General features: G+C 39.0%; 1 protein-coding gene across 14 annotated transcripts in view; it reads left to right on the forward strand.

Annotated features, from left to right (window-relative positions):
- ZBTB20 (zinc finger and BTB domain containing 20) overlaps positions 1–26,914 on the forward strand; it is a 726,721-nt gene that overhangs the window by 362,357 nt on the left and 337,450 nt on the right. For all 14 annotated transcript variants that reach the window (XM_081138873.1, XM_081138863.1, XM_081138860.1 and 11 more), the window contains one exon: positions 20,133–20,182. The gene's annotated coding sequence lies outside the window, so the exon portion shown is untranslated. The remainder of the gene's footprint in view (positions 1–20,132; positions 20,183–26,914) is intronic.

Consider the following 26,914-nt stretch of genomic DNA (forward strand, 5'->3'; position numbering starts at 1 on the left):
TCTTAATTCTCCTGTGTGATTTATCATCCTAAATTCATTGTTTTGCATAACTCTGCTCAAAATGAAGAAATGTCATTATTTTGCAGCGAAAAAGTTGTCATTTGCATAATGCCTGCCATTAATTATTGTGAGACTAATGCAGTTGTTGATATTTTTAGGGCACAGTGGTACAGCCCGCACCTTGTATAATGTCATTCTGGAAACACTGGTAGTTATTAGGCGCCACAACATTGCGCGAATGGAAAAGAAGATGATGAAGAAGAGGAGAACACAATGGAGCAGGCTGTGATCTTTATTTAGCTTTTTTCTTTCTCTTTTTTTTTTTTTCTTCCTGAAATGCCTGGTGAGGAAAGACTATAAAAGGAAGCGAATAGAGCAGGGAGCTGTGACATCCAAGAGAACAAAGGGATTGAAAAGCAGAGGTTTTCTATTTAGGCTGAATCGGTGTAACCTGGGCTCCCGCCGGTCTAATGGAGGAAGTCGCGAGCCCCTGCTTTGACGTACCTGCTGAACCAAACCCCGAGCAGAATGCGGGGGTGGCTTTTTTAATCCATCAGGTGGGATAGGGGTTTGCTCTGAAACATGCCCACCTTGGGGAAGAAGTCTCTTAACTGGGGCACTTGGCTAAAGTTAAGAGGACATACCAGGGTTTCATGGAGGAGAACTGAAGGCTGTGATTTTCAGGTTTAGATTAATCCGTCTTCTGTACTTCACTTACCTCTGTATTCATATCTAGGGCCATAGCATTCCTTTCATGCAAAAAGCAGAGGAATACTGTAGTAACATATTAAGATAATGATTTCCCCCCCTCTTTTTCTGGCAATAGAACGAACTTTTGTATCTGATTCTTTAGGGCAAGAGCCTACCCTGGCTTTCTATTTCACAGGTAAATGAAAGTTAGTTATAAAAATTCAATCAGAGATGAAACTCATTACACTGAGTCTGGGAGGCATAAATATTACAAATGTAGGTAACTGTTGATCTTTTTAGTCATGGGAGCTTAAAAAAAAAGATTCACATCAAATAGAATTTTTCCCCTAATTTTACTGTTTCATGTGTATTATAAATTTAGATACTTCTTTTTTTATCATTAAATTTAAAAGACATAAAAGAAATGGAACCTCAAAGGTAGGTCTAGTTGCTAAGACTGACCAGAGATATTTAGGAACAAGACATTGCCCTTCAATATTTAAAGGCTGACATTGTAAATTCTGGAAAAGGCATTATTTCTCAGAATAATCCAGGTTCTGATGGCTGTTCTGTGCCCAAAGACCAACTACTCTTTTGGAGGCTGCTTAAAGCGAGACGGTGCTTGTGAGGGAGGAGCCCACGGGGACTGTCCCACTGTGTCTTAGAGCAAACACCTCAGCAGAACTCGGGCCAGGGTAGTTTTGTAGACCTCACCTTGGATTTTGGAACTTAACCTTCATGTGCTCAGTTCTGGAATATGTAGAAAACACGCATTCTGGGTTAGGAAAATTTTAATTCCCCACAGTGACGTCACCATCATAAATTACCACATTTAGGGTTGTAGAAAACAGATGAGCCCATGCGTCAATTGAGACCAGTCTCCATTGCTAATTCTCACTTTTCCCTTTCTTCTGAAGAAAAGGAAATTGCCCCAACACCCCAGATTAATGTCCCTTGACTGTAATAAAATCAACACAAGCATACAGTTTTAAAGTCTAAGGAAAAGATCCAAATAGTGGGGGAGTGGAGAGGAAATGAAAGAAGGGATTTGTGTTTCATCTGGTATCCTAGGGCAAGACTAATTCTTAGTCTTCTTGCACTTGTAGCCTACTTGTCTGTCATATATTCTGCATCTATATATAAATCCTACAAATAAATACATATGAAAATATGATAATTGAATTAGCAGGTTATACTGTGACTAGGTTGACCAATTCATCATGACTAGCCCAGAATTTTCCCTGTTTTAACACTAAAAGCCCCACATCCCAGGAATCTCCTCAGTCTCAGGCAGTCCAAGGCAGTTGGTTACCCTAAACCATGACGGATACTCACAAGGCATATTGATTTAATAGTTTCATTCTATATTTCATCTTATATTTGAAGAAGCTTTCATATTTAGTAAAAACAACCAAAACCTGCTGTTAGGAACCCTTTTTGATAACATTTATTTACTAAAGCATTTTACCTAACTGTAAATAGAGTTGAGTAAGGAGGTGTGTAGATTTTCATGAACTGAGTGTCTAGAACTTTGACCAGCAGTAGTCCTGAAAGTAGCAGTTTCCTAGTAAACAATCAGCATCAGCTCTCATCCCCCTGTTTCAGGAAATAATTTTCGAGCTCAAGTCTTCCATAGAGACAGGCTAGGAATCCATATGTTAGTTGGCATGATTTTCATCACCTAACATCTGACAATCATGTCAGACTGGCATTCTTTAATACTCACTGGTTCCCGCCAGAACTGCTAACTTCTCTGTCCTTTGCTTTGGAGCTTTTCTCCTTTTACAGCCAGACACCGCTCTAAGAGCTGGGCATACAAGGTGGCTAAAACATGTTCCTTAGCAGTGAGTTTTTCCATCTAATCTATGAAGGAGAAAAGTTGCACGAGTGAATTTTATGTAGCACATGTCTAACTGCGGCAACTGCTTTAGTCACTGAGATTAGTTAACACTATCACAAAGCTTAGACAAAGAGAAGAGCACTTAAAATTCTGTTATTGTTTGTTTCATGGATCACTTTGTTCATTTGTTTAATGAACATTGATTGAAACTCTGCTATCTGTTCAGCAATGTTCTGAACGCTGTGGATACAGACTTTTACAGAACAAAACGTATGAAAAGATACTTCACCCCTTCCCTACACTGGGAGTCCTCAAGCACAGGATTGCCACATCGGCAGCCATGCTGGTCCTGTCACCAGGACTAGTTGGGCTGGGAAAACGTTTCCTCTATACACTCAAAGGAGACATTATTTTTAATTAACTACCTAATTTGAGTTTACTTCTCCCAAGAACTTGCTAAGTCCCGAGCTCTACCTTGTAGCTGGTTGCCTCTGGGACAATCCAGAGTAGCCCCTGTACCATGCAGAATATAGATCTTCCACTTAACGTTCATGTGACTGGGATAAGATTTATAAGCACTGAAACACTGTTTCTCCATTTATTCATTCAGTCTTTTAATATCTGTCAACCACCTATAATGTTTCAGGCATTGTTCTTATTACTGGGAATATAGTGAGAACTTAAAGCCCCCTATAAAACTTACTTTATAGCGGAAGGAAAAAGGAGCCAATAATTAAGTAAACACAAAATATATCATTTTAAATAATGATAAACTCTTGGAAGAAAACAATGCAGGATAAGGGGGTAGAATATAGGGACAGATGATGGAGAAAGTGCTGTTCGAAATAAGGTATGTAGGGAAGGTCTCGCTGAGCAGGAGACATTTTAGCCAAGATTTAAATAACGAGAAGGAGCTCAGTATACGGTGATTAGGATGGAGAGGGCTCTAGGCGGAGGGGATAGACGGGTGGAGTAAGTTAAGAACAGCTAGAAACACTCCGGGAAGCCCGGGAAGAAACGTAGGGCTTCAGTGGAGTGAAGCGGGAATGAGCGGGTGGGCAGGCAGGGCCCGGCCGCACAGGCCACGCTGCGATCGGGACGGGAAGCCAGGAGGGAGGTTTCAGGGGGGACCGTGATCCAACTTACAGATGAAAAGACATCGTGGCTACTCTGTGGAGAACAGATGACAGGTATCGAGGGCAGAGCGGGACGCCCAGATGGGAGTTACCGCGGTCGCCCAGTACACAGTGGGCAGCGGCGGTGAAGGAGAGAAGTGGTGCGATTCTGAGCAACCTGAAGGTCGTTTTAAGGCAGCATCGGAGGGGCCTGACGTGGGGGCCACCAGGGAGAGCCGCTGGGCGCCGTGAGTCCCCGGCGTTTGGCCTGAGGAACTGGGTGAGTGTCAAATCATTAACTCATGGAGCTGGGAGCTATGGGGCATATGGAGGAAGGTGCAGGTTTAGGGGAAGAGATAATTATGACTAAATTTGGGGGCACATTGACTTCGAGATTCCCATCCAAGTGAAGAAATTGAGTGGGCATTTGGATTTATGATTCAGCAGCTCAGAGGAGGGATTAGGGCTGGAGATGCAAACTGTTCCTTTTTCTTTCTTTTCATTTTTACCTATGTGTTTCCCTTAGCGTGTAAGCCTACAGGGTACAAGGAATGGACTCAGAAGTTCTGGAGGTAAAAATGCAGACCCTGTGTTATCTGATGATGAATATACAAATGCTACTCTCATTCATTCTGCCGTCCTTGGACGTATATAGCAAAGAGGTACCAAAGCCATATGGACACTTCCTGAAGATACATATGGTTTATGATCCCACTGAAATATAAGACAAACATGATTATTGTTTCTATCTTGAGATAAGACAGAAGGGAAAGCACATACTCTGTAGTTTATTAATCTGGGTAGAATCAGTGCGAGTCAGAAGGAGGGAGGTAAAACTGGAACCTGAGTTTGGAAGTGGGAAGATTAGAGCAAGCACTAAGGAGCAGGCAGGTCATCCCAAAGAGGGAGAAGTCAGGAACAGACACAGAAAGTCATAAATTAACTTTCTCCTTGCAGGGACCAAGGGTAGAGAACAAGGATATTGGCATGGCAGGGGCAGAATTTTTGTGTTTGGCAAGTTAAGGGTAGATGGATTTGTGTTGGTTGAACTTACCCAGTAGCACACTGGTCCTCATCTCTGGCATATTTCAGAATCACTTTTGGAGCTTAAAGATGTGGATGCCTGCATATCACTTCTGGAAATCTGATTCCGTAGGTCTTAGAAGGCCCTGGAACTTGTATGTGTGTGTGTGTATATATATATATATATATATATATATATATATATATATATATATATATATATTTTTTTTTTTACAGGGAGCTTGTTCCAGAACACACCTCCTTCCAAAAGCTGTGATTATTTACTAGGGTTAATTGTCCTTCTGGACTCCGGGTAGAGTTGTCTCCAGTCGCCATTCTAGTGTGGGGTCCCAAGTGGGCTCTACTTGTTTTGGAATATTTTTTCCTTACTTACACAGAAATTAAAGTCTGTAGCTTTCTCTATCTTTAGTTGTGTTATAGACATAAGTTGTGGTTTTTATTTTCTCTCCCTGTTGATCTACATTCCTTTTAAAGGGTATTGGAGGGTTCAAATTTGGTTTGCTGCCATTATCCAGTAGGAACTCAGAAGCATGCACATTGGTTTCAAGAGTAAATCCCTGCCTTTGTTAAATTGTTGCTACATTGTTGTATATTATGGACACTTAAATTTATAATCCCATACACCTGACATGTAAACTTGTGATGCTCCACTTGAGGTATTTAAAATTTCCATGGTAAAATAAAAAGCTGAGTTTTTTTAAAAGTCTGTGTTTTAGCGTCTAAAGTTTGGGTATCAGATGCCATTATTATTATCATTATTATTATTATTATTATTCATTATTATTATTATTATTTAAAGGAACAGAGACTCACTCAGCTTGCTCAAGTGTTGGGGAAATGTTTCTGAGATATATGTGGCACAGTAAAGGAATTTTAATGGGAGATTCTGATGAGGTTCTTCCAGACCCAGGACTGCCCCAGGGACCTTTGTGGCAGGAGTTCATGGAACTTTACTGTAGTGGAGTAGGTATCATGGCTCAACTTCTATTCACATCTCTGCCTAATTCTTTTTTTAGTACTAATAGACTACCTATTGTTTTACTGTTCATAACTCAGGAACACATGTGGGCTGTCATGACTCCTCCATTTTCTCCCTACTTCTGTAGGGTAGGGTAGGGTAGGGAAGGGTAGGGTAGGGTGGGAAGGGAAGGGAAGGGAAGGGAAGGGAAGGGAAGGGAAGGGAAGGGAAGGGAAGGGAAGGGAAGGGAAGGGAAGGGAAGGGAAGGGAAGGGGGAAGGAAAGAAAAGGAAAGAGAGAGGAGGGAGCAGTAGCTGAACAGGAAGGGAAGAAGGAATTGGGGGAGGGAGGGAGAAATGAAACTTAGCTTGTTTACTTGGACTGAGCACTCACAATATGCTAGGTACTGAATTAAACATGCAAGAGATATGATTCCTGCCTTCTGAAACACTACAATTCCATTTGCCATGATTCATAAGGTGCAATATGAATAGTGGGCTTCTAGGACAGTGCCCTATTGCTAAAGTGCTTGAACCATATGGTACAGGCAATCTGCAGGACACATGTGGTCCACATTTGCAGGGGGACTGTGTAAGTCTTAATGTCTGTAGATTCTGGGAGAAGAGGACATTTGGGTCTGTTTCCACTCTAGAATAATATAGGAAACTGAAGGAACTCCTGCAGGTGTATAGTCAGATAAGTGGTGGGCTAGAAAGAGGTGATGGTGATGAGGAGAGAAAAAATGGACTCATTCTCACTTCACCTATTGGGTCTCCTCCGGGGAACTCTGTGCCACTGGTAGAAGGCCAGTCCTCCATGTGGTAGCTGTGAGCAGCTGAGGTTTTAAAAATGCTTAGGGGAGGTATGGCTATTTTCTTTGATGACAATGGGACAGTATTTGAAGTTGGGCCTTTCAGGAATAATCAGAAAGTGGTTGTGGACCTGGAACCCCCTGTAGTATTGGAGTTCTATAGTGCAGCTTGTCATCTGCCAGGAGGTGTGATGGGGGAGTGGGGATTACTCAGTTGAGGATTAAAGAAGTGAGAGTCCCTATCCCACTGCTGGGCCTGGAAAGACTTTCCGACAGTTACTTGTTTAACTAAAACTGGCATGAATTAGTGGGACAATTGTAACAGTTACATAAAAATTCCAAATAGCCCTTCTGAATAGATATGCACACATTTAGAAAATGCATAACAAATGACGTATAGTGAAAATGTAAACAAGCCATTTAATAACATTTTAATGCTTGATTCTGATCTCTTAATTAAAATGTGCATAAAAGAAAACAATGGTGGAACATCTGTGTGTGTTATGGGGATAGCCAGATTTATGCTGCACCCCGGGCTTTTTTTGTTCGCTTCTCTGTGGGTGTGAACGTGGGAAGGTTTCCTCTCTGAGCACTGTTACCCTTACTCTTTTGAGCCCCAGAGGGTCTGTGTTCCCACCCACCTTCTCTTGACTGTGCTGGTTGTCTCCCCTTTTCTTTCCTCTTATATTGAATACTGTATGGCTTGTTCTCTGCAAAAATTAAACTGCTCTCATCATTTGATCAGAAAGCCACTCTGCACTCCACCCCTATAACCTGAAACCCTGACCTAACCCTGACTCACCCTTCTTATCTCAGCAGATGTACACAGCATTACCTAATGTTTTTGGACTGAGTGAATGATCTCAAAGAGCTTGGGGAAAGCATGGTCCTTTGTGTCTGTGACCTTGCAGTACTCATTACTCAGCTGGACACTATGGGGTTTAGACAGAAATTCTACTCACTGTTGCTGGTGATTTTTTAAAAAGTATTATTCACTTGGGGGATGTATTTCTAGGCTTCATTTTGCCCAATTCTTAAATGAGAGCACCAGCAATCATGAAAGTTGAGGGTTATTAAATGCTTTAAGATCTTCCAGTGAAAATGTTACATCATAACATGCTTTTATATCGATCATTATTTCAAACATACCTGATCACCAAACAGTTTGCCTTTGATTAAACCAGCATATAAAGTACCTCATATCTTCTTTTACTCCCAGGAGAATTCTGTATCATTTATATAGAAAGTCACAGCAAAAAGGCCTTCTTAAGCATAATACTTTTTTAAAATTTCTTTTTATTGTTGAGAGTATTATAGATGCCCCCATTTTCCCCCTTTGCACCCCCAAGCCTTCACTGCACTATTGTTGCCCCCCACCACCGCTACCCTCCCACCTTCCCTCTGATATCTGTCAGAGATATGGAAGCATGGAACAAGATGACATAAAAATTTAAGGGTCCCTTTATGAGGGGGACATCTCTGCTACTATCTCTAATCCTCAAAATGTATCTGCAAAATATGTGATCTTATTCTTCATTTCACAGGTGATGCCTAAATCTACATTGTTAATAAGTGAAAGAGCTGGGATTAAACTCAGGTCAGCCTTTCTCTCAAGGCCAAAATCTATCCACAGTATCAGGCCCTGTCCTGTGATGGCTCCCATTTCCCGTAGCCAGTATCTAGATGGTGTCCTCAAAGAGTTCAGTAAAATGTAACCTGTTTGTGACAAGTGTCTGAAACTTGTTTTTATAACTTGGATTCAATTCACAAATAAAGAGAAATTATCAATATGTCACAGATCAAGAGCTGCGTGTATGGCTCGGCGTCATTTCTGTTTCTTGGTTTATGGATGCAGAATGCCTCAGGGAGTTTCACAAATCCACATGGCGTCTCCTAGCACTGCATTCTGTGTAAGCTGCACAAAGTATAAAACTCCTGTGTGCTGCAGTAGCTCACAACTGGTGACAATCTGAGGGAATTTGTGTAAAATTACCTTACCATATGTAGACGTAGTTTCTTTCCTGAATATGTTCCTAGCACTTGAGTTGGGGGTGAAACACCGGTTTGAGATACTGGCTTTGTACTTTTCCTAGATGTTTGTTTTTGGAAGTGTTGCCCCAAAGAGGGAGAAGAACAGGGAGGGGTTCTTTCCTCCTTTTGCTCGCCTCCCTTTGCCTTCTCCTGCCTCTTTCTCATCTGATTCAGTTTTATCAGTTTGCTATAATCCTTTGATGAAAAAGATATAAAATGTCCAGACTAGAAATTATTAGGGCTTTAATTCCCATAAGACTACTCTTGGGGTTATTGTTATTTTTTTGGCCTGAACTTTGCATATTTCAGTTTCCTGGTTCAGGGTGTGCGCTGTGTACTAGGATGTGTAACTTATACCTGGCCCACTCCCCTTCCTTTGCCCCCTCCCTCCCTCCCTCCATCTGTTTCTTCCTTTCTTTCTTTTCTTTCTTTCTGGGAGAATCTCTGCTTTGGGCTTGTGACAGATCCTGAAACAGACCGGTTATTAGATATTTATGATGGTTAGGCTGTGGTGGTGGTGGGATTTCCTGGGACATTCAGATGTGTATTAAGGAAAACATCATGATCTAGTAGGGGAAATGTGGGCCCTGGAGTAACCCAAAAGCTCAGCTCTTCTTCTTACTAGCTGTGCAGCTCTGGGTGAGTTATTTGTCTCAGCAAGCCTCAGATTTTCCATCTGTAAAGTGGACATGAATAATAATACCTAGTTTAGATTGTGCAGAATGAGCTTGCACATTTAAAACATTCAGAACAGTGCCTGACCCTCAGGGAATGTTGGTTGCTTACATTTCATGCAGTAAGGAAAGGAAAAAATAGGAAAGAGTGGAAATTAGAAGATGATAATTGGGTTTGAGAAAAATGTTTTCATCATTTCAGTTCAGCATTGCAGAAAGAGTGTTTGTCTAGAAGGCAGGGACCTGGGTTCTACTTCCAGCCCTGCCACATGTAGCGTCTTTGCTCTTAGCCTCTCAGTGTCTGAGTTTCCTCATTTTTAAAATGAGTAAGTTGGAATGCATGATCTCTATTTAGTCCTAGAATTTTGCCTTCAGGTTTTCTCCTTCCTAGAGTTGTCGATAGCTGTCACTCAGCAGTGTGCAGGTCTCAGAGGCCAACAGCCAAGTATCCTAGACAGGCCTGTTGTTAAGATGCACTTTTCTCTGTGCAGCTATGTTTACATGTACATCTATGGTTTTTGTATATTTGTCATGTGTCTGAGTATTTTTGCACCTGCCTGCTTGTTAAAGTAAGAACACTAGCATGCATTCATACATTTTTGTGGGTATGTGTGTTTATATATAACCTATATATATACAGTATGTGTGTATATATATAAATATATGTCTGTGTGTATGAGAAACAGATGCGCTGTAGGCAGATAAAGCAGATAAATATAGATTCAAATAGAAGCAAAGCATATAAATATAGATGTTATATAGAGTGAAAGCAAACAGATCAGCACCATCTCCTCAGTGCTTGAAGTCTTTTTAATAAAAGAGCTGAAAATTAGTAACTGACATTGAAATTATTGATTGAATGACAGTGTCAGATCAGAAGGCATGGTGTAAGGTAAGAAAATAACCTTTCTCTCAACTTTGAGGAGCAATTAGCAGGAAGATGTATTACTTTTAATTATTTGATTTATGAAAGTTTTTAGATGCTATGTAGTATGGTGTTTTTAAGATATGTCACCTTTCCTTAAACTACTACCAGATGACAAAAAAACAATACGTAAAGGGCCTGTTCCAGTCCTGAGAAAGGACCTGACAAAGGAGACAAGATCTCTTTTATTCGCAGTCTAGGATTGGCAGCTCCCTCCTGTTTCTAGGTATGGGCAGATAACTTGGTTTTATTCTACGTTATTTTTCACGAGCGCTCTGAAGTCTTTAAGGAAACCCTCCTAAAGGAGGTGTCTTGAAGCACGAGGCCAAAGTCACCACTGTTAAGTTATTTTCGTGGGTATGTTGTGTGAGTAAAACTGGGCTTCCATCTGCTACCTTCGTGCTACTGATTTCTGCAGTCAGTATAATTGGTTGTAAGTTTTTGCTTTATTTTGTTTTGTTTTAGTGAGGAAGATATTGTGAGTTAATTTTAGCAGATTCAAGTTAACTGTGTCAATGCTTTTTAATGTTGTAAGTATTTCTTGGTCATTTTCATGAAAATAGGGAGTGTCTCCACTTGTCCCCAGATCGCATCCATTTCCCTAAACAGGCTGCATCTCTCCAGCTTTATTGTAAGAACGTCCAGAGAAGCTTAAATTTGAAGGAAGCCCCTGAAGTTGTGCAGATACAAATTCTTCTTTTGCCTAATACAACAACTGCCAGAGTTGTTGTTGCTTTCTCTGTTGTTTAGTTTACTGTTGCCTTTCCTTACAAGGACGAGAAAAGGAGGCCAGGAAGATGATCCGGTTCTCTCCTCTTTTGTGCTTCTTTAAACAGTGTCGGTGTCTCTTCCTTCCTGCTCCTGGTCAAGTTGAGACTTGAGGAAGAGGGGGAGGTAAAGACAGAGCAACAGGACCCATCAAAAGTTGTGGGGTAAATTAGCGCTCCCTAAAAAACGGTGAATTCTTCCTTTCAGATGTGTGTGGCTACTTTTACTTTGTTGTTAACTTCTTCAGCAAATTATGATTTTAAACAGTATTTTAAAAAGTGTCCGAGTGGTCTTTAGAATACTATGTCACACACACACACGCACACACGGACACGCACACAATAATAAAGTTGTAAAATATTTGTTAAGAAAAACTGTATTATATGAGAAAATGGACTATACTTTCCTCTTTAGAAATTATCTTGAAAGAATGCTCCATGGCAATGTATAAAGTTGGTAAACTCTAAAATAGTTCAAACCGTAGTCTTTTCAAAACTGTTACTATTTATCTGATGAGTTCTATTATCTTCAACAAGTGTTTCTGTATAAGATTATAAAATATTTGCATATAAAAGATTCAGTAGACTTTTAAAAAATAATCATTTTCCAAATTAACATAGTAAAACTTCTTTATCATTACATACATGCGCACGCGTGCGCGCGCACACACACACAATCTAGACTTAAGTCACTATGACCTATTTAGCTTAAGAAATATTTTAGAATTAAAATTCTCAGGGAAGTTATGTACACACACATTCCTCTTCTCTTGTTCTTTGTTCCTTTCCTTTTCTCCTGCCTTAACATATTTGCTGTTTAGAATTTGGCAAGTACTTTATAGTAATTAGCAAAAATGTTTGCAAGGAGAAAAATTTGTATACACACACATACACACATAGACACACATGCACACACATTAGATTGTTAATGTATGAATCATCTGATTTTAAACGCATTCTATTTTTTAAACTTTTAGCTAATATAAATCTGTAAAGGAATTTTTATAAACATTCATATATCTGGTCTGATTTAAAGGTTCCTGGGAGACTGTACATTTCCTTACCTATGACAAAGAACATTTTCCAAATATGCATTTGGAAAATAGGAACTTATCAGAGCCAGGAACAAAGTAAGGACCTGTTTCTTTTTAGGAGTCATTTACCCTTCCCAACTCTATCTGGAGCATGTGGTGACTCTCACGACTGGCGTGGAGAATTTTTTCCCCGTTAGATCGCTTCATATTCTGCGCTGGCTTTGTGGTATATTACAGTACGTGTGGGCCTGGGAATACATGATCCCGATCCTCACCTGCCCAACTTTTTAATTAGCTCTGTGTCCTTAAGAAGGTTAGCTAATGGCTCTGTAACTAGGTTGCTAATCTATGAAATTTAGGCCAATCTTACTTCACAAGGGTTAGTATTAACTAGTATAATATTAATGAAGTATGTGGCATGTAATATGTACTCAGTAAATGCTAGTTTTTTCTGACCTATTAACTTTAATTGATGTCTGTGATGTCCTCCTCTTATCCTTCCTCACCACTGCATGGCATAGCACAATACTGTACCCATTAGACCTTATAGCCAATGCTAGAAAAATAGGAGCAAGGGGTCTTAACTTTATTAATTATCTAATAAGCACCCTGAGGATGGGTCTAAGAGGAAAAAGATATAAGGAAACCAAAGGGGATTCCTGCCTCCTGTAATTGCAATGCTTTCTAGTCAACAGGAGTGGGAAAATTTTCCACACAGTGTTGCTGAAATTCTATTCACATCAATAAAGTGGAATGAAATATCCATCCAAGTGACGTGCATTAAGCCGTTTCAAATAATAGAACATCCTTTCATTGCCCATTTATATACCAAGTTAATGTCCTTCATTCCACATCGTATGTTGCTCACTTTAGCTTACTGTGGATTAGGCTCCTTAATTAACACCTACAATTTTTTAGGAAGAAGTGTGCTGTCAGAATTCAAATGGCATTGAAGTTGCTGAATAGTTACTGTATATTTTGTTTTTTAAGGAATAAGAAGAAAAAAGTACCTCTCATTCTAAGATATCTGGAGCTGTGTTTCAGCCTAGAGTCGATCATTTTAACTGAATTGTAAACCTGATAAGAGTTAAGGTTTAGAAAGGAAACAGTGACACGGTCGTAATGACATTGATTCAGGCATCCATGTTCCTGTTACCAGTTCTCTTTTAACTTCCTCGGCCTTCACCTTCTGCATATCTACAATTTTACTATGCAATTCTTTCAGACTTTTGTTTTTGGAATTGAGAGTTTGGCCAGTATCATTAAGCCACATTAAGTCACTAGGACCTCTCTGTGTCTCTTCCTGCTGTGCCATAATTAGTCTCAATATAGTTGTATCTATGGAATGGAAAGAAAGAAAGGAAAAAGAAAGGTGGTCTGATGTAATGGGAAACGGGTGGCCTGGAGATCGGGAGCCTTCGCTCTCCATCTGTGACGAGAGTCCTTGTAACACTAGGCCCTGCCCTCTTACTGACAGTGCAGAGGTCTGGACAGTGGTGACCTCATGGCTCAGCCTGTAGGCGTAGGTTACCCTCGGGTTATCAGTGTCTTGTTGCAGTTTTCTTTATTATTTTTTTAAATTTAAGTACATACCAAAGGCCTATTTATTGTATAATACTAAATTTACAATTTTTCTTCCCTTATTAGTTCTGAGGATCTCAAAGCACATTAACAACAAAAAAAATATTTTTACTAGGAGGAGTAGTAAATAGAAGTTGAAGACACAGATGAAAAGTGGGAGAATAGGAAGAATTTGAGGTCAGGAATGGGCATAAATGAGGTAGAAACCAGAATCGTGATCCTCCTCACTCATCCAAAGAATGGGAGAGAAAGGACATGAGGAGGAAGAGGAGACCTGGATTAAAGATAAAAAATTAAGTATAAGATAGCTCTGAGGTGACTGTTTTACATGACATAAGGATCCTTATCTTATAAAAGAATCTTTTGAAATTTTTCTCTATGGCATTTAAAATGAGATTCAATTTATACAACGTTCGCTTATTCTGTGCTGCGGAGAAATGATTTATGAGCTTTAAATACTAGTCCTCAGTCTGTCTCAAATATATACCCTTGTGGAAATTACTTTCTGAACTTCAGAATCTTCGTTTATAAAATGAGGAGGCCAGAAAGTTCTTACCCACTTTTAAGGACCTGGGAAATGAAAAAGCACTCGGGATGGTCTTGTTGACATGCTGCTAGGATGCTTATTGAAGAAAGTTGCCCATATTGATTAGATTATACCAATGACCAGTTTAAAAAAAAACACAAAAAACCTTTTTGAAGGTTTTGATTGAAAGGTGCACGCTTCGTTCTATGGGAGTTAAGAAGATGGTCGCACCGCCTTGTAGAAAGCTGCTATGGCTGCCATTGCTGAGCTTGCTTTCAGCTGAGTTTTCAACTGGAATTTTCTGAGAGATTATACTTGCAACTCTCTCTAAAGGTCTTATTCTCCAATTAACTGAAAGATGGGCATTTATGATTTTCTAATCCAGGATTTTTTTCTCCTAAAACTCCTGTTTAACCAAGAAAATGGAAATCAGTACATTCTTGGTTGTCCTTCTATTAATTTAAATTTGCATAACCTAATCAAAACTCAACCTGCCTTGCCTGCCCTTCAATAAAAAGCTATATTCTCTCCTATTACTAAGTGGCTACATTCTCTCAGTATTTTTTTAAAGATGAATTATGTTGATATCCCATGACTTTTCCTTTAGAATGTGTCCATGAAAATTAAAATGGACTTTTCTGTGCCCAAGACTGAAGTGAAAAATAGCCCAAAAAGGCTGGTGGAAATGAATACAAAACTTTGCTGATGTTATCGGTATTATAATTTTATTTAAGCTTTTTCCCTAATAAAATGGAACTGAAGTTAACTGACCCCTAAACAACTGGTACTCCTCCCCTCTCTACCATTATTTTGTATCTGACGCCTAAGTCCAGCCTAAGATTTCCTGTGAGTCACTGGCATATATTTTCCTGAGCTTTTCTAGTACACCTCTCCTACAGAGATGTGTATCTCGTAATCATTTTACTGTTTCCACAAATAATTGCTGAGCATAGAGAGTGTGCCAAGCACTGTGCTAGGTGCTAGGTATAAACCATAGACACATAGTCATGGGTCATTAAAACAATCCCGACAAGTGGATGGAGTAGGCATCTCTTTAATATTTTCTGAGCTAAAGTGGGTAAAAAGACATCATTGGACAATCAGAAATGAAACCCCAGATTTTTGTTCTTTCCTTTGAATGACCTGTGATTTTTCCCAGTCACCATTTACAAACCTACATCCAGGAAGGAAACAAGCTACCTGTCTTGCTGTCTAGCTGGCTGCTAATAAGGAGAACTTCTATTTCTCTTCCTCGCCTCAGTGGTTGTTTTCAGCCATAGGAGGGCACTCAGGTACAGGAAGGTCCTGTGCCCGGCAGCGCAGTCAGCGTCACCCTTGCTTTCTGGCCTGAGCTGTGGGAACTGGTTGTACGGCATAGGAAGAACCGAGCAGCCTCGGAGAACTGGGAATGTCTATAATCATCCAGATCAAAGTTAAAATCCAAGTGTTCTCCATAGGCATAATTTAAGAAGTTATTTAAATTTCCTTTACAAGTATTGTTCATCAGTTTAGAATCTTTCCTCTTTTTGCCCATTTCTCTTTCATTATCTCATATCAGGCTGTTCTGTTTAACCAAATAATTTGTGACATTTCTTCTTCCAAGCTAAAATAGTGACCTATTCAGAGATTTCTAAATGTATCCTTTGTGCATTTTTAAAGGAAATGGGTAAAATAGAACATATTGCTCTTTGTCCTGATGTGTGCCTTGCAAAATAATAATTGTCACTTGGTAAACTAGTTGGACCATAACATTGGCTCTCATAGGTGCAGATTTATAAATGCATAGAGAGAATGATAAATAGGTGTGTATGGAGAAGTCTGACAGTTTAGTGGAATTGCTATCAAGTAATTTGACACATTAGTACTTTCAGACATTCACCTGCCAGTAATCCTCACTAGATATAAGATTGGAATATTGGGGTCACTAACTCAAGCCCATTTTTCTGAGGCCTGAACAATAACCAAAAATCAGAGCTAAAGGAAAGGAATGAAACTGTTCCAGGCATTAGAACTGTTTCTCTAAATAAGCTCTTTCTCTCGCCCCTCTGTTCCCCCTTTTTTCTCTGCCTGCTCCTCTCTTTCTCTTTTTTCCTCCCTCCCCCTCCCACTCCTTTCTTTTCAGTGTTCTGAATTCATTAGATGGCATAGTGTAAATCAATAGTAAACTCTAACCGCCTACTCTGTACTCAGTTACGCAACACCACATAACCGGTACACAGAGACAAAAAGGGAAAAAGCACACACAGCCTTTACATTCAAATGCTCTTGCATAATTTTACTTTTCCACAGCCAAAAAGGAAATAACAGATGGGGAAACTTACAGGTTTTTTTCCCCCTTTTCTCAGACTGGTGGAAAGGGAGTTCGTTAATATCCATGGCCATTTCTAGTTGCCCTTGGCTGCAGCAAAACATCCCATAATTGCCAGTCCCTAACTGGCTTCAGAACAGGGTTGTGTGACCCTCAGTGGCATGGCGCCTTTTCCAGGTCATAATAAGACTAAAATTATTATGAGGTGTTTAATGCTGACTTGGTTTTTACTGATTTTATGAAAAATCAACAACATTTAAAGTATGAAATGAATTTTGAAATAGAAAGAGCATAGGAAGACAGCTGTGTGCGTGTGTTTTCATTTGAAATGTATCCTGATGCAATATTTATGTAAAAAGCCGGTTATATAAACCCTGTCTTTTGCTTTTTACTTTGGGGGCTGTACAGAGCCTAATATTTTGTTTTGTTTTTTCCTCATGACAAAGTATATTCAAACCCAAAGTCATAATGAAAGAGAAAACATCTAGATGCTACAGCAGAGACACTTAATTCAAACTTCCTATAGACTTCATCCCCTGAACAGTAGTTGCACTGAAGAAGCTGTAGCTTCTGGATTTCTCATTTAGAACTTTTTGTCACACTATTCCCCAGAACACCATTTGGTTCATTGTACTGCCTTTAAGTCCCAAACGTATAATAAATGTTTTTTTCTCTCTCTCTCCCTTTGTAGCCCTTCACTCCTTTCCTACACCCCCAACTTTTTCATTGGAGCGATTCCCTTCCCAGCTTAACTAGAAGCACAGAGAGATTTGTGTGAGATTGATCAGTCTTCCTTCCCAGTTACAATATTTTGTTTCACATAACTGACTGACGTCCTCTGGGAACCAAGCATTTTTCTGATCGGGGAGGTTGGAGGGATTTTTGGATTTGTTTTGTTCTTCCGTTTTAGCATCTGCCTATAAATGGTTACCAAATGGATACAGAATGATAGAGGGCACAGCGCTAGGCATGACTAGGTATCTGCTGGAAGAAAGTTAGAAGGGTGTGAGCGGTGCTGGTGGCTGGGAGCGCTCTCAGTGCCGTTAGGAGTCCGCAGGAGAGGGCGGCTCTGAGCAGGAGCGGCGGGCCGCCTCCCCTCCATGCGCTTGGGCCGGGCAGCCTTCCTGTAGGTCATGCTTGGTTTCTGGCTGGTAAGGTCCTATGAAATTGGCTTGCTTGATTTTACTCAAAGTGAGAGGTGACTTTTCCTTTCCTTTTTTTTAAAAAAAGCAATCAGGTTCTTTCCTAGTTTGTTTAACTTTCTCTTATGTGTTAGAATGTAGGATGCCTTTTGTATGGAAAAATATGGTGCATAAAGATAAAAATCGAAGCCAGGAGAGTTTTGTCGGGTTTCAGGCTCTGGTGTCTGAACGTGTGGCTCTCTGTTGTTAACAACGGCATAATCAAGATCATTGGGATTATGGTGTCTCTGTATTTCTGATGACATGGAGACATCATCTGTTGTCTTCAATAAATAATTACTACCAAGTATATCTTTTAAGTACTTTATAAATACATTTTCTTTCTGCCTTTCTTCCTTAAAATAATCTGTATCTCAGAGAAATTTGTTTGTGGGAAAATAATGAAAATTGGTCATAGTGTTCTACTCTTGAACCAGAAAATCATATTCACTGGCATATATTTTTTAAGTATCCTTCTACATGGGTTATAGCTTAGTTTGTATTCCAGTATGCAGTTTTGTATGTGTGTTTCTGATTATCAAAATGAATTCTAAACCATGTAATAAATTATATTCTTTATAATATAATTTTAACATGATTAATCATCTGTAACCAAGCACTTACTTTTGGTGTGTAGTTCTGTACATAGCAAGTCATTTAGAGTACCCTGATTTTCAAATAGGTGGAGGCATCTGGTTGTGAAAGAAATAGAGGAAAGTGTCTTTGATAAACATTTCTGAATTTTTTTTTCTGCCTCAGTTTGTCAGAATAGCTTCCGTTTTCATCTTGGTGGATTTTTATACTCTCTGAGCCATACTTAGGACAGAGTTGACCTTTCACAATCCAATGGATGCCAACTAATTTATTTCAGCCCTCATTTTCAGTTGTAACCATGGCTCAGGGAGCATATAGGCTACTTGTGGTTTTTCTTTTGCAATTTGGGATCCAGGCTTAGGAAGGACTGGCAGGCCTAAACTTTCTATTTCCTGGGCACGCAAGAAGCTAGGGAGAGTTTTAAATATTTTCCAATTTTTCAAAAGTCCTTCACAACTATTTCAACCTTGCTTGGAGTTGCTGTTGGCAGTAGTAATAGATACTTTTAAATGTTGCAACAAGAACCTCAGTCACTGACTTACCCTCTCCAACAGAATCGCTCCAGTTGTGCCTGGCACATAGTAGCTGCTTCACAGATATTTTACCATATTTTGGTGAGCTGGTGAGGGAAACTGCTGTGTCCATTCCCTCCTAGTGCTTATGCAGGTAAGCAGTAAGCCATGTGAGTAATGCAAGGGCAAGATGAAAGAGAATATAGAGCTCTTCAAACTTCAGAAATGGGCAGAACGTTTTATAAGAAACTCTTATTATCCTGTCTCTGTCTTTATAAAAGTAGCAAATTGCAGAAGGCAATTTTATATTTTTCCTAGAGGTCCTCAGTGCTGCATAGACCATGGGATCATTTAAAAAACATAATTTTTGGCAAGCTACTTTGGTGATCCTCATTAAGTTTCATGTGCAAATGTATTAGGTACTTATGATTCTGGGTTTCAAATATATTCCCTTTGTATGCAGCCACAGGGTCCTTTGAATCTTGGCTTTTCTCATTTTCCTCTGGTCACTTATATTTTAGACTTATTTTATTTATATAGGTCCTAGGATTATGACTATAGACAAATTTCATATGGAGTTCTTCTTTTATGCTGTGTTTTATTACTTTTAGCTACAATAATTCCTGATTTTTCTAAATCAGTTTTGACTTAAATTACTTATGCTGGTTATTGTCAAGGTTTCATTCTGGTGGTGATATTGGGGGTGGGAGGTGATCTCCGGTAAAAACCACCTATGGCTTCTAAATTATAAAGCAGTGAAAAGACAAGCATGTGGAATTATTGACAGACTGCTGCTTGGTAGGCAAGCAATTTTTTAAATGCAGATTATATAATATTTGGGGATTTTGTTGCTCTACAGTAGAAGCTTTTTAAATGTTAATTTGGGGCTTGTTTTGTTGCTCTGTGACTTAGCATAAAAGGTTTTGGTTTCAAAAGGTTTCAGTTCACTCATTCCATTTGTGTCACAGGACTAGGAATATAATACTGTACATTTACTTAAACTCATGAAGGGGGATAAGACCAGTAACTCACAACTCATGAAACGAGGGGTAAATAATCCATAGCTTGTTGTCCAACCAATGCCACAATATTTACATCCAGAACACAAATAACAAACAACCAAAAACAAGGAAAAACCAGTCTGTTTTTATTTACAAAACGTTTAACCAAAAGTACAGTGAAGTTCAAATGGAGCTGCAAATCCTGGTGGTTCACAATGGTTTGATTTATTTTTTTAAACAGACCATGGATAATTAACCATAAAACATAACTTTCTCAACACAAGTCACAGTGAATTGCAGAAGCAGGCAGCAAGTCAGTCACGACCAGTTAGAGCCCTTAAAGTTAAACATGCAGGCAGTTCAAAAGCCACTTTCTCGGGCACAGTTATATTTTTATTCTCAAAAGGAAGCATCCTTTACTTGTTATAGTATCAGCAAGTCGGTGTCCCCAAGTGAGAAGTAAATGGGTTCTTTTCAGTGATCGCCATGTTGTCATATTTTTATTAAATACCTGTCATTTATGGTTCTCTTTTCATTTCAGGATGTTTCACCATCACTAACTGAATATTCCTCGCAAGACATTGCTGCCTGGTAAGTTATTCCATTATTTCTAAACGGCAGTTCAAAATATTGTGAAAAGAAGTCTAGTATATTTCTCCCAGTCTCGGAAAGAATCAGACCTAAAGGCGTGGCAAGTCCACTTCCTCAAGTACAAAATTTGAGCAGAATGTATTTTGACCTTGGTAAAGGGTATATATTTCATACCCTATTTCTTCATTTGAAATACCAGCATTTAGAATCGTGAGAAACTATGATCCCAAGAACTTGTCATCACAGATTTCGACAAATGTTTTACAATGACTTTGCCACACTGAGGTGGAAGTAGTCAAAGGATTTGTTTGGAAGACTCTCCAAAGATCACAGTATGTTTTCCAAAGGCTTCACCTGTGTGGACAAGAGAGGTCATATGGTGAAGCTGGCGCTGATGTTTCCCATGTGGAACATTACTAGATGCTTTGGCATTAAGCAAACAAAAAAAAAACCCACTAACAGTATTTTGTGATGCTTTGAAATGCCTATTATTCTGTGATGTGCTGCGAATGTGGAACGTGCTTGCTTCACTTATATCACTTTTAAACTCAGCTAAGCCTGCTCTTATGCATACGGACAAGCAGCAGGGAACATGTCCTTTAGGATCATGAAACCCCCTGGCCCTGCCTTTACCAGTCTTGTAAGTAAAAGGACCAAGACCAGGGCCACAAGTGAGACTAAGTTTGAAACTTTGAGGTCTCTGTATCCTTAGTGAGAATTTGTGAAGTTTTAAAAAGGTTGGCATCATGGCCTTCTAGAATTCTTGAGATGTCAGTGGCTGGAAGGGAGGGTACAGGTCGTCGGGACTGTGGGTGTGTTGGCTGGTAGATCGTCCTGTAGTCAGACAGAGGCCGAAAGAGCTGCGCTGGCTAGAGGTCGGCCTGCACGGAGATGCACTGGTGAGCGGGCTGGAGAGAGGAGCGGGCCGGCGCCCTGCCCTGCCTGGCCTCTCACAGGATTCTGCCTGGCTCCAGCCTGGCCTGTTCAGTCATGAACATCATACTCACGCAAACCTTTAAAAGCTATACTCTTGACTTCACTTTATATGAATGTGCATAAAATGAAGAAAATAAACTCTTGGGGTAATAAAGTTTGCTTTCTAACAGGGACTTTCCATAGCCATTGCACATAGCCCATAGTGGTCACTGTATTTTTGTCTCTAATTCTGTTGCACATCTCCCTGTCTCTGAACACATCCATCTCACCAGCGAAGGCCACAAGCCTTTAGAGTTGTAACTCGCCCTCCCTCCGCACTCCCAGGCTTTATTTGTTACACTGCCCGAAAAGAAACTCCTATCAGTGGGAGCGTCAGCAGTTCAGGAACAGGCTTATTTGGTAACTTTAATTTGTGGCTGCCATTGCATTCTTTGCAAAATGATCTCATCACAAAGTGGCCTGAATTTCACACTCTTTCTGGCTTGCAGGGAAGCCAGGCCCTCCCCTGATTCTGTCCAACACACAGAAAGCCCTTTATGTTTCTGTGATCAGATAAAATCTGTACTGACGTTTCTTTTCCTGTGGGTGTACTTCCCTTCTAGGTACGAAGATTTAAACTATCAGGGCAGTGCTGTGTGTTTGCAGTTTCTCTGTTTTCGTAGATGAAAAGCTCCTTGGGAAAGGAGAGCGCATCTTACCCACTAATGAATAAATATTTATTTTCATTTTAAAATGATACATGCTCATTAAAAATAATTTGGAAAAACACATAAGAGTAAAATGAAGAAAAATTAAAGTAATTATTTCTATAATTTAAATCCAATCATTAATAACCATTTGATATATTTATTTCCTTCCTCTCATTTTCCCCTGAGGACATATTTTTTTAAAACACACTGTAATCATACTTTCTATATAATTTTGTGTCCTGCTTTCAAAATTTAACCTAAGAATTCTACATGTAATTACAGTTTTTATAAATATCATTTTAAATCAACATATACTGTTCATGAAGAGGAATACCTTACTTAACCCAGATGTCCAATAAGAGCATTGTTTTGTTTTTTTGTCTTTTTTTTTCCACTTATTACATTTCCACAATATCTTGCATATAAAGAGTAAATGAATCAACCAATAAATATTGAGTAAACAAATGAAAGTTCAAATCGGTATATATTTTTAAAATGTTTGTTATGAAAAATTTTTAATACATTAATCTGTCTGTATTGAACTCTAATGTACTGATCACCCAGCCTGCACAATAATTAACTCATGATCTATCATTTTCCTGTGCTACCACCGTTATTTGGAAGCAAACCCCAGACATCATAACATTTAGTCCATCAATATTTCAGGCCCATCAGGACTTTTTAATATGTTAATGTTAAAAACATTCAGATAAATAGTTGTAATCATTGTATATAGGAGTATTTTTCTTCTGAGTATACTTTCATCATATTTTCTGAAATGTAACAATTGATCATAAAATCTCATTAGTGTGTTTCATAATATTCTTCAGCATATCTGTAAGCCAAAGGGCAATTTGGTTTACTAGAGAGACATTTCACAGATTTGGCTAGGTTTCTTGGAGGAACTATTATGTTGGGGGAGAAGGGACACTTTCTTTACTTGACTCAAATTTAGGATGGTAATTTGCACACCAAATCAATGCCACATTGTTTATACTCATGATTAGGTGTATGCTGTGTTACATGCAATTCTGTATCTGAAGTGAAAGGAAAACATAATCCTCTGACTACTTAGAAGTGCAGTGTGACTTCGGCGAACCCATACTGGGTAAATATGTTAAACCTCCTTAAACCAAATGTAACACTGGATTTAAAAGTTTATAATTTTTAAAGGTTTATTGGCAGAAATGGAAGATTTTTTCCTAAGTGAGAACTTATGAAGTCTGATAAGGGAGGAATTATACGTTAATAGTCTGGATAATTTTTTTAAGTGCTATGTTTGGGAAGTGGGAGTAGAGGGAGATGGTGTATTGCAGGGCAACAGGCCTTCCCTCTATACCTGTATATACTGCTCTAGTTTTTTCTAAGATTTCAAGAACCCTCTATGAGCCAGCTTTCTATGGCTAGACTGGATCCTTTGCACTCACAAATCCACAGATGAGGAATGCTCTATGCAAGTTAGGCTCTCAACAGAGAGCCTAAAGTTAGGGTTTCCTCCTGTCTCTCTGCCTCAAATTGCAGGTCAGTGACTATTCAGTAACATGTGTCATCCAACAGGTGTATTCCACTCATCAGAAATTCAGGATGTGAGTAACCATGTAACTTACTGCATCAGTATAAACTGAATTTATGTGTTACTGAAGTCTATTTAATCTTAGGAACACATTTTCCATTGGCCTCGAAAGTGAGTAGCTAGAATATTGATGTGTCTAACCCTTGGGGAAGGAAAAAAAAGAAGCTTCTCCACCACACTAAATCTCTAGAAAAATATGAGGGTTTACAGTGCAGACACATACAAAATATTTTCAGCCAAATTTGGTAGAGGCAAGCACATGGGAAAAAAAAGAAAGGAAAGAAATAACATAAGCAATAAACTATCCCGAGCAAACAGAAAGCATCTGTAAAATTTGCCAGAGTGGATGGTGTAAACAATGCAAACTCTTTTTTTCTTTCTGTCTTATTTTTTTGTCCCCTCAGTCTTCTGATCAATTCTGTCTGTCCCTTACCCTGGCCTGTCATTATCACCATTAAAATATCCTTAAAAGGTCAGGAATGAATCTAATGGCTTGACGTTGATGCAGGCATTCCAAGAGGAGATAGGTAGGAGCTAGCCACTATAGTATTTTAAAGCTATAAGGATATTTTACCAAAACCCATATCTCCACATTTTAAAACAGGCAACCTTTCCATCATCATCTTAAGATTGATATTGACAACACAAAACTGAAATAAAGGCATAAATCTTCACTTCTTTCTGCACTTTTTTCTTACATGTGGTTTTGAATTATGTAGTTCATGTCGTATAAACCTAGAATATAAACTGCCTTTTAAAGAGAATAGTAAGTTTACCCATGGTTCTTTCTAGCTAATGTTTTCTACATTATACCCAGGTGAATCATCAATGCCTCATCATGATAATAGTATACTATTCTTACTACTACTACTAGTAATAATAGTAGTAGTAGTACTACTACAAATACTATCATCAATAATTAATGATAGTATTTGCTTTTTGGTGTACCTATGTGGCATTTCCTTATATTTTTAGTCTTCGGGTCTGGTGTTTGTTTAATTTCTGTTACATTTGTGACCTTATGTATTCTCCAGTATAATACAACATTTCTTGGAATAAAGTAGTACTGTATTCTATATCTTCTATCCCCTTCTCCCTAGTCAAGTTCAGAGTCATGGTTGAATGATTCTCCTTGTGTAGGGCAGGGAATCCTTCACAGATACCACCATCAAGCCAAGATTTTCATTTAGACCTAAAGACATACCCCATAGATAGTTACAAAAGAAAAAATGGTTTGTTCATATCATCAGATCCATGTTTCATAAAGTTGGCATATTTTCTGCATAAACTTTATTGATATGTAACACACCATCACCCACAACTATCATAAAGATGGGAATTTTGGATTTTCTTACTGAGATAACTTTGGTGATTCCTTTTCACCTGAACTCATGAGGGAAGGATGGAAACCCCTCTCAAAGTAAAGATATTCCAGGAGATGATTTTGTAGCCAGCTCAGCACTTTTTTACTTTGGAAATACTGATGCAAAGTATCTCTGATACAAAGAGCCTTTGGATATGGTCTTCTCTTTGGGGGACTGCTCCATTAGCAAACCATGCTAGGTTCCATAGAGAATTGTTCTATCCCACTCTATGAAATATTGTTAATGTGCTGTTGATGTATACTTTTGGTCAAACGTAATTTGCTTTCTGGGTTTTTGATGGCCACTCTGTGAATCAACTGTGTATTTGTGGCATGGGGATCTGTAACCTCTGAATACTAAGATTAAAGACTTTTATAATTCATTATTTAAAGACAGTTTAGCCCTTAACTCTTTCTTGCTCTTTGTGCACAAACAAGTTGATTTGTTAATCATGTCTTTGTTTATTTTTATTGTTGTTGCTGTACACATTACACATAAAACAGGAAAGAGGAAGGGCTGTTTGTGAGAGGTAATTGCAATGGCAAAATTGTACTTTCTCTAACTGTTCTCATTTTCTAATGTTTGATTACATCAAGACCTGCACTCCACGAAGTGTGTTTTTGTTTTGCTAGAAAAATGATAGAGGAGAAAGATAAATCTAGTTCTATAAAGCGATGTCAAGCACAACTTGGCACAACTGCAAATATCAATATTTCATTCAAACCCTATTCCTCCACTCCTGGAGGACTTTGATTTCCGGCCATCCTTTGATAATAAGGATCCAAAACAAGGAAAAAAACAGAGACTACTTTTGAGACCCTTGGAGGTCTAATCTTTTATGAGGACATGATGGGTTTAGTGGATTCTTAGAAGCCTGAGTTAATTCTGGGATGGCTTATCCAGCCCTGGGTAAAATCAGAACTCACACAGTTTTCTGCAGATCAAATAAAAACCCAGAGGCTAAGTGAATCTTTAAGATTTTCTCCAGGTCATTCTTTCAACAAACTTTTGTCCAAGACGCTTACTATGTGACAAGTAAATAGGAACCCATTTCTTTTTATTACCTTCTAACTCATTTTACTTATTTATTTATTTTTGTATTTAAGCAAGGACAGATCTCCTTATAGATTGCTTAGGGCCCTATGCATATTTGCATGTAGCCAAAGTTCCATCCCTTCCAGGAATTCTGGTTGTCAACCAGCGATCTTGCCTTTGTCTTTTCTCATGGTTCTGCCTGTGGCGCCTGTCACTAGCAGTCAAATAAGGACAATTTTGCCATTCTCTCCTGCTGCTCTAATTTCTTTTTTAGTGCCGGTACATGAATTTGTTATTCTTTATAATTCCCTTTGAAGTTAGAAATCCAAGGGGAATCTAAAACCGACCAGATGTTTCTGCTGCTGGAACGGGAAAAGAGTAAGGATTAAGTTTAACAAAAACTTGGTCTCTAGGAAAGAAAAAATCATTTCAGATGGAAATCATCTTTAAATCCACTCATTTGCTACATATCTATTAGTTAATTTACATTTATTAGTCTGTTGTAGAAAATATCACCTATCGATTTACTCTGGGGAAAATTTATAAATTTTGTGGACAAATAGACTCATGTTGTGCTTTGCTCAAGTCTGCTACCCTTTTGGAGTGTTAGTAGTGTTGCTCTACATATTTTCCTCACGTGCTTTACAGTGAGGGTTTTTGTTATTGTTGTTGTCGTTATTGTTAAATGATCACTATCATGTCACTTTAGGCTGGGAGGCCCATTCTGCCAACTATCCCAAAAGGGTGAGGTCAGTGCAGCCTGCTGTTAGGGAGAGAAGGAAAGAAGATTTGCCAAATGCTTAGCCTTTGTGGAGCACTTCACCCTCTTTTGAAATATGTAAATCAAAACAGGAATAAAAGTGATGAAGACCTTCAGGTTACAAAAGAAAAGTCTTGTGGTCTTTCAAGGAATCAAATGGTGTCACAGACCGCATGAGTAACCAGGGTGTGACACAGAGAAAGCTAGATGTCGTAAAACACAGAAGAGGAAAGGGTATCAATGAGATAACATTTTGGGGGTCTCTCAGACTGGGTAGGCTTCAGGCTCTTGTACAAGAGGGAAGAATCATTAAAAATAAAATCAGAGTCCGGCTGGCATGGCTCAGTGGTTGAGCATCGACATAGGATCCAGGAG

Source organism: Miniopterus schreibersii, assembly GCF_964146895.1.
Source record: "Miniopterus schreibersii genome assembly, chromosome: 5".
NCBI classification, from domain to species: Eukaryota; Metazoa; Chordata; class Mammalia; order Chiroptera; family Miniopteridae; genus Miniopterus; species Miniopterus schreibersii.